At 34.5% G+C, this 12993-nt stretch overlaps 1 protein-coding gene across 7 annotated transcripts in view; it reads left to right on the top strand.

Annotated features, from left to right (window-relative positions):
- Positions 1-12993, top strand: part of CNTN5 (contactin 5) — a 1357780-nt gene that overhangs the window by 338746 nt on the left and 1006041 nt on the right. For 3 of the 7 annotated variants that reach the window (XM_032426171.1, XM_032426173.1, XM_032426177.1), the window contains one exon: positions 9902-11119. The exons of 1 other annotated variant lie outside the window; for it this stretch is intronic. The gene's annotated coding sequence lies outside the window, so the exon portion shown is untranslated. The remainder of the gene's footprint in view (positions 1-9901; positions 11120-12993) is intronic. 3 more of the 7 variants (XM_032426174.1, XM_032426172.1, XM_032426175.1) reach the window with 3 other exon arrangements.

Below are 12993 nucleotides of genomic sequence, written 5' to 3'. Positions count from 1 at the left end.
ATTTGACAGAGAGAGAGAGCACAAACAGGGGGAGCGGCAGACAGAGGGAGAAGCAGGCTCCCTGCAGAGCAGGGAGCCCAATGAGGAGCTTGATCCCAGGACCCCAGGATTATGACTTGAGCTGAAGGCAGACGCTTAATGACTGACCACCCAGGCGCCCCATTGTGAAACTTAGTTTTACGTGTCAACTTGACTGGGCCACTGGGTGACCAGACATTTGGTATTCTGAGTATGTCTGTGAGGGGGTTTCTGCATGCAATTAACACTTGAATCCATAGGCTGAGTAAAGTGGAGTACCCTCCCTAATATGAGTGGACCCTATCCAATCAGTTGACTGCCTGGATAGAACAGAAAGGCTAACTTTCTAGTGAGTAAGGGGATTCCTCTTGCCTTCAAGTTCAAACATCAATTTTTTCCTGTCTTCAGACTTGAACTGAAACATGGGTTCTTCCTGGGTTTTGGGCCAAGGCCTGCCAACCTTCAGACTGTAGCTATAACAGGTGGCTCTCCTGGTTCTCAGGCCTTCAGAATTAGACGGCTCTCCTGCATCTCCAAGTTGCTTACTCCAAATGTTGGGACCTCTCGGTTTCCATAATTACATTTCCCATTAACCTAATTCCTGGTAGCATATTTATATAAATATAAATATATCCTTATTAGTTCTGTTTCTCTGGAGAACACTAATAGAGAGAGGATGTTTATATATTTTTAAGATGGAGGAGACATATGTATTTAAATAGTGTTAAGAATAATTCCATTGAGTCTCTGAGTAGTAAGGTATGTGATCAAACTAGGGAATTCCATGTCCACTTGTCCACTGATGTACCTCTTTTGTTAAGCATAGCCATTGGTCCTATGCAATGTTATGCAAGGTCTGTGTCATGGCTCAAACATTTGGTGACTTCTTTAAGAGTGGTGCATGCTGAAGACAGAAGGGCAAGAAAAAGAAACCCATACCTAAAAATATATGTTGATTCTAATGAGGGAGAATCCCTTCCCCTTCCAGGTGGGAAGGATACCAACATATTTAACTTGCTACCAAGCAGCTGATTAAAGTCCTCATGGAATAGGGTCAGATTGGTGGCAGTGGGTGGGCTTAGTCTAGTTTGGACATTCTGTTCTGGTAGTAGTTGGATCAGCTTTATTGAGTGAGTGCTCATGTTGTTGGGCCCCATGGCTAACCTCTGTCTTTGACAAGGTTGCCACTCTGTCTATGAGTCCCCATGCTAATACTAGACTGACTGATCACAGGGACAGGCTCTAGTTAGTTGGACAAGATACTCTGTCTATTTGTTTGTGTGTTTGTTTGTAATGTTTGTATTTGTTTTGTAATGTCTCTTTCTAGTGGATGGTAGAGTGCCCAACCTCATATATGGTAAACATACCTTAACACAATACCATAGATGGGGTGGCTTAAAAAACAGAAGTATATTTTCTCACAGTTTTGGAGGCTAGAGGGTCAACATCAAGGTATTGCTAGGTTTGATTACTTCTAAGGCTCTCGGCTTGCAGATGACCACCTATTCTTTGTGCCTTCACAAAGAATGTTTCTGGTTCAAATTTCCTCTTCTTTTTTTTTTTTTTTAAGATTTATTTATTTATTTGAGAGAGAGAGAGTGCGTGAGCAGGGGGAGAGGCAGAGGAAGAGGAAGAGAGAGAGAATCTCAAGCAGACTCCCTCCTGAGTGTGGAGCCCAATGTGGGGCTCAAGAGCCTGAGATCATGACCTGAGCTGAAACCAAGTCATATACTCAACTGACTGAGCTATGCAGGTGCCCCATCAAATTCTTATAAGGACACCATTATATTGGATTAGGGCCTACCTAAAGACCTCATTTTAATTAATTACCTCTTTAAGACCTTATCTCCAATATGGTTACATTCTGAAGTATTGGGGTTTAGGACTTCAACATGAATTTTGGAGGGGCACAATTCAGCCCATAACACCAGTCTTCTAATCTTTTTCCTTCCAGCCCCTGGACAATGAATCAAGCCATTTGCTACTGTCCACTGTCTTTTTATGTATTCTTACTTTAGGCTATTTCTCTTTCAACAGAAACTGGATGACCAGGTTTACTCTCTCTTGAAAGAATCCCCCCCAACCCCCACCCCTCACTCAGGATATATTTCAGAGTCAGCTTATCATAGTATGTGCTTATTTTCAGGATGCACACACACACTTAAGTGTACCTCGTTCCTAAATAGGATTTTTTTTTCTTTTAAAGATTTTATTTATTTATTTGACAGAAAGAGAGACAGCAAGAGAGGGAATATAAGCAGGGGGAGTGGGAGAGGGAGAAGCAGGCCTCCTGCTGAGCAGGGAGCCTGATGTGGGGCTCAATCCCAGGATCCTGGGATCATGACCTGAGCCGAAGGCAGACGCTTAATAACTGAGCTACCCAGGTGCCCCCTAAATAGGAATTTTAATATGAATAGAAGTTCTTCAGGTGGACAAGTCATTTGAAGCACAGAATAGTACTAGATACTGTCTTGGAGTTAATATGTTGCCAATAAACATTAAATATGAATTAAGTTCTAGCTATAAGGTTTTTTAAAATGTTAAATTCATTTATTTGTTTTTCTAATCATTGACACATTGGAAATGAAAAATTAAAAGCAGATTCTATTAAAGACAGTCATCCTGCAAAAAGTCCTAAAAGATAAGCTAAAAAAAAAAAAAAAAGATACATGCTATATGCATTAGAGAGAATTTGAAATAGAGGAATTAGGAATGTAGAAAAGGAAAATATCAGGTGACTTTTTTTTTTTTTTTTTAATTTTAGGCTGGTTATAAGGATTTTTTTCCCTTTGTGCAAACCCAAAATCCCTGTTAAAATGACAAAAATCAGCAGACTTACATAAGATAAATTCATGGTGACCAAAGGTGAGTGAAGCAGGGTTATGAATAATGAGACAACTCACCTCCTTTTCGGTTAAGTCACCTAGGATTTCTGGGTGAGGTTTGATCTACTTTTAAAAGAAATGGAGAAAAAAGATAGGTTGGCAAAGGTCATAACTTTGTACAAGGTAGAACTTGAGATATAGCAACTAACATGTAAAACTGAGTTTAGAAAGAACTTTATCATCTATTATTTCTTGAAACTTTTATTATAATCCTTTGAGTAGACAGAGGATCTGACATCATTATTTGCATTTTAAGGCATTAGCTCAGAAATGCTAAATGACTTTCTCAAAATCTAAGAGTGGCAGAAGCCTAAGGAAATCTGACTGATTCCGGATGTAACAGTCTCTTCACTACAACACACTGTCTTAAAAGACAGGCATGAGCTTACTGAGAATACAAGAGTGAAAAGTTTTGCTTCTGAGAAGCAAACTGGAGGAGGGAATTTAAAAACAATAAGAACCATAACACAGTCATTCATTATAATTTCTTATTTTGCTATATTAATTCATAATTAAAGCAGGAAATAATAATTAGTATTATTTATCAAATGCTCAATATATGTCATGCACTTTGGTAAGCTTATGTGCATTATTTCATTTAATTTTCTCATTAATTCCATGAAATAGGAAACAAAAATGATGTGCCATATCTTCACTAAAAAGTAATGACAATAATGGGGACACAGAATTCTGACTCCCAAATAATTCTTCCTAATGAAAGCCAAAATTGAAAGAAACATAACTCTTTACATCCTTAAGTAAGCTTTTGCTGTTTACTCAGGTACTTATCACTCTGCCAAAATTTACAAACTTCCAGAAAAAAAATCAGCTTCCTTTTTTTCTTTTTTTTAATTCTGTGCCCTAAGGGATGAGTAGAAATGTATAATTGTCACATGTTAAGAAAAGAAGGAAGGGAGAAAGAAGGAAGGAAAAAAGAAAGGAATTAGAGGGAAGGAAGGCAGGAGAAAGGTAGAGATAAAAGATGTGAAAATGAAATAAGTGTGTAATCCCTCTGCTCATAATTCCTCACAAAACTAGACAACATTTTTACTTCTTAAAAGCACAATGATTGGGTTTTGAAGTGAACTTAGAATATATTCTGTTTCCTCACATAGTGTTGTACATGTAGTGTGAAATTGAAAAAAAAATTAATTTACTGTGACTAAAAAAAAATTATTTTGTGCACTACAGGGATATCTAGAATTTAGACTTGATGTCAGAAATGCAGGGCAGGATTAGAGAAAATCACTGGTTGACTGATGAAATTACTGATATTCCACCCTGTCGATTCCAGTGTTAATCTCTTGTGGTTCCAACTAATATAAATAAGAACCATAAAGATCAGTAATCTTTGGTCATGAAGTTACTAGCAACTGAAATACTTTTTCTCAATCTAATCATGATATATGCAGGACAGGTTTCCTTTAACTTTTGGTAGTATCTTAACATGGAATTTGAGTTAATGGCCTTCAGTTACTTTGAAGTCAGCAAGCTAATGTTCCAAAGCTTATATTCCAGCTTAGTTATTTGAAATAAAATGTATTATATATATGGGTAGCTTTGCTCTGGTTTTTATGTTGGCACATTCATAAATCTATCAAAGAGTAAATTTAGAAAAATACAAATTTCACTGAGTAGAGAATTTCATTGGGACAGTGAACTTCATTAGAAGTAAAAGAACATGGATGGCCCCATACATGTAAATTCCTTCCAGGTAACCAAACAAGGTGCATTTATACAATATTTTCAAACATGTTAAAATGTAAGTCACTTATAAGATTTTAATAACCAATACATATTTCAAATTTCTTAAATCAAGGGAATAATAAAGATAATTTAACAAATATTAGGTATAGCATAGAACTATTATAAAAACTTTTAAAAACCTGAAATATAGGTATAAGTTAATGTCAACTGTTTTTTTTTGTGTGTGTTGTTGTTGTTTTTATTTCATCTTTTTTAAAAAGTTGATTTTTTTTTAATTTAAATTCGAGCTGGTTAACACACAGTGAAATATTAGTTTCAGGTGTAGAATTCAGTGATTCGGCACTTATATAAAATACCCAGTGTTCATCAATACTAGTGTCCTCCTTAACCCATCACCCATTTAACCCATTCCCCACCCACTTCTCTCCCACTAACCTTTAATTTGCTCTCTATAGTTAAAAGTCTGTTTCCTGGTTTGCCTCTCTCTCTCTCTTTAAAGATTTTATTTATTTATTTGTGAGAGAGAGAGCACACACAAACGGGGGGGGGGGGGGCAGCAGGCAGAAGGAAAAGCAGACTCCCTGCTGAGCAAGGAGCCCAATGCAGGACGCAACTTGAGCCTGGGATCATGACCTGGGCCAAAGGCAGACTCTTAACTGACTGAGCTGTCCAGGCATTCTTCTTCTTCTTTTTTCTTTTTTTTCATATGTTCATCTGTTTTGTTTCTTAAATTGCACGTATGAGTGAAATCATATGGTATTCGTCTTTCTCTGATTGACTTATTTTGCTTAGCATACTACTCCCTAGTTCCAACCATGTTGTTGCAAATGGCAAGATTTCATTCTTTTGTTATGGCTGCATAATATTCCATTGTATATATAGACCACTATCCATTCACCAGTCTATGGACATTTTATAATGCTGCTCTAAACATCAGGGTGTATGTATCCCTTTGTTTTCCTTTAGGTAAATACCTAGTAGTGCAATTGCTGGATCACAGGATAGTCATATTTTTGACTTTTTAAGGAACCTTCACACTGTTTTCCAGAGTGGCTGCACCAGTTTGCATTCTCACCAATAGTGCATGAGGTTTCCTTTTTCTTTACATTCTTGCCAACACTTAGTTTTCCTTGGGTTTTGATTTTAGTCATTCTGACAGGTATGAGGTGGTATCTCATTGTGGTTTTGATTTGTATTTCCCTGATGATGAGTGACGTTGAGGATCTTTTCATGTGTCTGTATGTCTTCTTTGGAGAAATGTCTGTTCATGTTTTCTGCCCATTTTTTAACTGGATTATTTGGTTTTTAGGTGTTGAGTTTTATAAGTTCTTAAATATTTTGGATACAAACCCTTTATCAGATCTGTCATTTACAAATATATTCTCCCATTCCATGGGTAGCCTTTTAGTTTTGATGATTGTTTCCTTCACTGTGCAAAAGCTTTTTATCTTGATCAAGTCCCAATGCTTTATTCTTACTTTTGTTTCGCCTGCCTCAGGAGACATATCTAGTAAGAAGTTCCTATGGCTGATGTCAAAGAGGTTACTGCTTGTGTTCTTTTCTAGGATTTTTATGGTTTCCTGTCTCACATTTATATCTTTCATCCATTTTGAGCTCATTTTTGTATAAGGTATAAGGAAGTGGTCCAGTTTCATTCTTTTGCATATTGCTGTCCAGTTTTCCCAACACCACTTTTTAAAAGACTGTCTTTTTTCCACTGGATATTCTTTTCTGTTTTGTCAAAGATTAATTGACCATATAGTTATGGGTTTATTTCTAGGTTTTCTATTTTGTTCTATTGATCTATGTGTCTTTGTTTGTGCAGTAGCATACTGTCTTGATCACTACAGCTTTGTAGTATATCTTGAAGTCCAGAATTATGATGCCTCCAGATTTGTTTTTCTTTTTCAAGGTAGCTTTGGGTATTCGGAGTCTTTTTTGGTTCCATACAAATTTTAAGCTTGTTTGCCCCAGCTCTGTGAAAAATGCTAGTGATATTTTGATAGGCATTGCATTAAATATGTTGATTGCTTTGGGTAGTATAGACATTTTAACAATATTTGTTCTTCCAATCCATGAACATGGAATGTCTTTCCATTTCTTTGTGTCATCTTTAATTTCTTTCATCAGTGTTTTATAGTTTTCAGAGTTCAGATCTTTTACCTCTTTGGTTTGGTTTATTCCTAGGTATCTTAAGGTTTTTGGTGTGATTGTAAATGAGAATGATTCCTTGATTTCTCTTTGAGCTGCTTCATTATTGGTGTATGGAAATGCCATAGATTTCTGTACATTGATTTATATCTTGCAACTTTACTAAACTCATTTTCAGGTCTAGCAATTCTTTGGTGGAGTACTTTAGGTTTTCTAAGATTTTTATTTATTTGTCAGGGAGAGAGAGAGAGAGACAGAGAGAGAGAGAGAGAGACAGAGAGCTGCAGCGCAAGCACCAGCAGGGGGAGCCGCAGGCAGAGGGAGAAGTAAGCTTCCTGCTGAGCAAGGAGCCTGATGTGGGACTGGATCCCAGGACCCTGGGATCATGACCTGAGCCAAAGTCAGATACTTAACCAACTGAGCTACCCAGGTGATCCGAGGCCTTTTACTTATTTTTGTTGTCTGATTGCTGAGGCTAGGACTTCTAGTACTATGTTAAATAACAGTGGTTAGACTATCTTCTTCCTGACTGTAGAGAAAAGCTCTCAGCTTTTTCCCATTAAGAAAGATAGTAGGAAGGGAGAAGTGAAGGGGGGGAAATCGAGGGGGAGATGAACCATGAGAGACTATGGACTCTGAGAAACAAACTGAGGGTTCTAGAGGGGAGGGGGGTAGGGGGATGGGTTAGCCTGGTGATGGGTATTAAAGAGGACACGTACTGAATGGAGCACTGGGTGTTATATGCAACCAATGAATCACGGAAGACTACATCAAAAACTAATGATGTAATATATGGTGATTAACATAACATAATAAAAAAATTAAAAAAACTAATGATATAATGTATGGTGATTAACATAACATAATAAAAAAAGAATGATATTAGCTGTGGGTTTTTCATGTATGACCTTTATGATATTGAGGCATGTTCCCTCTATCCCTACTTTGTTGAGGGTTTTTATAATGAAGGGATGTTGTACTTTGTCAAATGCCTTTTCTGCATCTATTGAGAGGATCATATGGTTCTTATCCTATTTTTATTAATGTGGTGTATCATATAGATTGATTTGCAAATATGGAACTACCTTTGTAGTCCAGGAATAAATCCCACTTGAATGTGGTGAATGATTCTTTTAATGTACTTTTTTGGATTCAATTTTCTAGTATTTTGTTGAAAATTTTTGGATCCAGCTTCATCAGGGATATTGACCTGTAGTTCTCTTTTTTAGTGGAGTCTTTGGTTTTTGCATCAGGGTAATGCTGACCTCATTGGATGAGTTTGGAAATGTTACTTCTATTTCTATTTTTTGGAATAGTTTGAGAAGAATAGGTATTAACTCTTCTTTAAAATTTTGGTAGAATTCACCTGGGAAGCTATTTGGTCCTGGACTTTTGTTTTTGGGGAGATTTTGTTTTTGATTCAATTTCTTTGCTGGTTATTAGTCTGTTCAAGTTTTCTATATCTTCCAGTTTCAAATTTAGTAGATTATATATGTGTAGGAATTTATCCATTTTTTCCATGTTGTCCAGTTTGTTGGCATATAGTTTTTCATAATATTCTCTTATAATCCTTTGTATTTCTGTATTGTTATTTGTCCTCTCTCATTTGTGATTTTATTTATTTAGGTACTTTCTCTTCTTTTTGATAAGTCTGGCTAAGGGTTTATCAGTTTAATTAATTTTTTTCAAAGAACTAGCTCCTGGTTTCATTGATATGTTCTACTGTTTTTATTTTGTTTTGTTTTACTTTATTTTTTAGTTTTTATATTATTTATTTCTGATCAAATCTTTATTATTTCCCTTCTCCTTCTGGCTTTAGGCTTCATTTATTTTTCTTTTTGTTGTGCAGTTTTTTCTGTCAGTCCTCAGGTCGATTTCATGGGTATTCAGAATGATTTGATAGTTATCTAGCTGTGTTTGAGGGATGAGCCAAGTCTAGGGTCTTCCTGCTATTTCACTATCTTCGCTCTACCAACCTATTTCAGCTTTACTGAATTACAATTGACACATAAATTTGTAAGATATATAAATGTACATTGTGATGATTTGATGTACACACCTACTGTAAAAGATTTCCCCCATCTAGTTAATTAACACATCCATCAACTCATTTATTTATTTATTTGTTTATTTATTGTGAGGCTATTTAAGCTTTACTATCTTAAGAAATTTCAATTATACAATAGAATTTTATCAACTTAGTCACCATGTTTTACTTTAGATCCTCAGATTTTTTTTTAAGTCTTCTAGCTAAAAGTGTGTACCTTTTAACCAACCTCTCCTTATATCACTGATCCTCCAGCCCCTGGCAATCAGTTTTTGATTCTGTTTCTATGAGTTTGACTCTTCTATTAACTTTGGATTTAGTTTGTTCTTTTTCTAGTTCCTTGAAGTGTAAAGTTAGGTTGGTTATTTAAGATCTTCCTTTTTTCTTAATGTAGGATTTTGTTTTTGTTTTGTTTTGTTTTGTTTTTTGCTATGCACTTCCCTCTTAGAATTGCTTTTACTGCATCCCATAAATTGTAATATGTTGTATTTCCATTTTCATTTATCTTAAGATATTTTTTGACTTTGCATTTGATTTATTCTTTGACCCATTGGCTGTTCAGTAGCATATTGCTTAATCTCCAAGTATTTTTAAATTTTCCAGTTTTCATCTTGTATTTGATTTTGGCTTTCATACCACTGTGGTCAGAAAAGATACTTGATATGATTTCAATACTCTTAAAGTTATTGACTTATTGACTTATGATGTTTAACCTATTTCTATTCTTAAAGAAAGTTCCATGAATCCATAAAAAGAATGTGTATTCTTCTGCTGTTAGAAGGAATATTTTATAAATATGGTAAGACATTATGCTCTGGTGTGTAGTTTAAGTTCATTGCTTCCTTATTGATGTCCTGTGTGTATTATGTGTTAAATGTTTTAAGCTATTGCAATCCATGAAAATTGGATTAAAGTTATATTCTTCTGTATTTATTATTAAATATAAATTATAAAGGAAAATTAAATCTGGAAAAGCAACGACTGACTAAATATCTAATGTTTAAAGTGTTATACCTATGTGTTGATATGGTTAACCAGTATAAGAGTATATGGTCATTTCCTGTATAACTAAATAGAGCCTGTTTCTTAACAGGTGACCTTCAAGGATTGTGATTTAGTGCCATTCAAGATCTACTAGCATCACTTTTGCATGACTACTGCAAAAAGATATCTTTATAGAAATCAGTTCTTTTTTGAAGTTCATAACGTGGACCCTGTTTTCAGAAAGCAGGTACAGTTCATTTTTTTATTAATCTGCCTTTATAGTTGAAATGAATGTTGAAGGGGAAAAAATACATAAAACCTGTGTGTGTCATTTATGAAACTCCTTAACAACAGCTCAATATATTAAAGTTAATATTTTATATACTCAAAAGTAGTGTTTTATCTTTAAATTGAAAAAAGCTTGATTGTATCAGTTAAACTCTACAGATATTGTGAAGATAATATTAATGAAAAATAGTAAACTATTTTGTCTTTATTAAATTTACGGTTTTATATGAGCATAACAAGAACATGAAGATCGTGTTAAATTGTTGGAAACAATAAGAGAAACAGTCCTCTGATGTACTAGCCTCTATTTCTTTCTTAACAAACATATAATATGCTAGTGGGGAGATTTTGTTCCTTTTGATGGCCTGGGTTGGAAAACAGTCCTTAACTTATTCAAATAGGAAGTCATGAGCAGAATGAGTTTGAGACATCCCCACCTTCATAGGGAATCTTCTGAATGAAAGTGATTATTACAGTGTTTGCTCAGCTGCTCCACATTCTTATATACTTATTTAGCAACCCAAATCGTTAAATAGTAATTGTATCTATTTGCATCTAAGAGTCCTTTAAAATTAATACATTAAAATATTTTAGAATACATGATTAGATCCATGTTTATTATTTATGTGTAAGTGGACATCAACAGATCATCTCAAATTAATTCCACCACCATGTACTGCTTGACTATAATATTTATGATATATCTTTAGATAATCAACCAAATAGGTCAACTCACTTTTATATAGAATTCGTTACCTTTGTTTTCTAATTATTTATAAAATATTGACAGTATCATACCTAATTTCAAGGCTTCCATATATCTATCCTCTAATTTGTTAGGTTAACTCAAGTTAATTGATTCAGAATATTGGACAGTATTTTACTCAGTCTATTCTTTGTTTTCAGTATCTTCAGTCTTAAAAATTGGAGTTAAAGAAGGAAAGTGACTAAATCTGAATTTGGGGGTAGTTCTGGAAGAGAATGTAAGTGTGAAGAGTTTGGCCAGGACTTTCTACAAGTCAGGTCCAAATTCTGGAAGGTAACTGCAGAAAATTTTACATAAAAAGTGCCTTTCTTTCATTCCATTAAATCATATCAGCTTGTAATTTTTATTGAAGGCCTTTATTGAAGGCTCGTACAGTACGAGGTGTCCTTAAATTAACTGTGGAGAAAAGCCACCATGAATTTGACATTTTCCCAAAGACTAAGAAACAAGAGGAGAGAAAAAAAGAAGTGGGTAGAAAGTCTCTGATAGTGAAACTCCAAACCATGGAAAAGAGTAGTTTGCCATAAATTAGTGCATTGCTACATTCTAATATTAGACAGATTTTTTAGCCAAATTTTGCCATCATAGTTCTATTTCTTACAGTAAGAATGATCTCAGAATAGGTTACATATACAAAATAAAATTAAAATAATACAAAGTAAAATTAAAATAATAATTTGTGTTCTACTTACAAATTATATATACACATCTTGGAAGGTATATAAAGCATTTTGTCCTTAACTCTTAATTACTAGAACATCTTAACAAATCAAAGTCTCTATTAACTTCCTACAAAAAAGTAGGAAGATCTGAGTATCTGAGAATACCAGAGATAAATTATATGTAGACAATTTAAATAGATTTTGTAATGTTAGAAACCATTTATTTGTGGTGCTTGTAACATTTTCAAAGAAAGGCAACTGACCACAGCATAGCAGCTGTAGGTAAGAGAATTTTGGATCTAATGCTCACTTCCAGATGGATGATTGATATGCAATTTAGATTTATGGTAGACATATCAGCAGATGGAAATAGAATGAAGTAAATGTCTTTCCCACCTGTGAACGGTTTCACTCTATCAATTACCAGCTGAATTGTATTAAATTCAAGTAATTCAACAGAACTCTAATTAATTTTTGAGAGGAGAGGTTTTGTCAAGCTATTAATAAATCCAGGTTTCAAGTTGAGGATATAGAGCTTATTTAACTGCACAGGGAACCTATGGAAGCAAGTTCGGCGTACCATAGCTCACTCTTGTTAAGTTACTCTTGTTATTGCTCTGCCCAACTAATTGAAAAGCATATTGGTAGAATAGGAAGCAATTGAAACAAATGAGACAGACTGAGCACTCCAAAAAGACATAAGTGAATTAGAATTGATGAATCTGATGAGAATGGATTCATGGTGTCATTTTAAATAAAGTCCCATTTCATTCATGTACTTGCACCTAATCTGTCACTACAACTACTAAAAATATTCAGGGGAGACACTGACAGTTTTATATTGACACAATCAACTAAATTCCTGCCATAATAAGAGGCAACATATATTAAAAGGTGTCTTGAGTTCATCCTCTGAGAATGAAATGTTTTACTCGATAACTTACACAACTTTTATCTGGCAGACATTGGCTTAGCTCCAAAAGAGCTTCATTCCATGAGAAGAGTCTGAATGGCTCTAGGTTTATAGATTTTCAGAATTGGCAGAATTCTCATCATCTATTGAAAAAAATCTCTATTCCTTACTCTCAGTGTATGCAATCATAGAGTACTACAGCTGATAAAAATAGTGGGATGTTCTCCCAATTTCAAAAATGGGAACTTAATTTTTATCCTAATAGTCTTGACAATTACATCAAAATTTGAAAAGGGAAAAAAGAAAGAAAGAAAGAACCTTTTCACATACATTAGTTGCTACAAATGTATTGTGTGTGTTAACAGCACTGCTACTTGTTATGAATCCAGAACTGACAATTTAAAATAATGGGGAAATTCCATGGAGATTATTTTGGGTGAAATATTTGAAATTTTAAACAACTGGAATGTCTATAATAGTCGTTCAGGGGTAATGTGTCAAAATAAATGGGAATGTATAATTTTTAATTTTAAGTAAGGAAGATGGAATGGTTCCTTCCAAAATTGTTATTC

Source organism: Phoca vitulina, unplaced genomic scaffold (genome assembly GCF_004348235.1).
Source record: "Phoca vitulina isolate PV1807 unplaced genomic scaffold, GSC_HSeal_1.0 scaffold34, whole genome shotgun sequence".
In the NCBI taxonomy this organism is placed as follows: Eukaryota; Metazoa; Chordata; class Mammalia; order Carnivora; family Phocidae; genus Phoca; species Phoca vitulina.
This window is presented reverse-complemented; position numbering and strand designations above follow the sequence as displayed.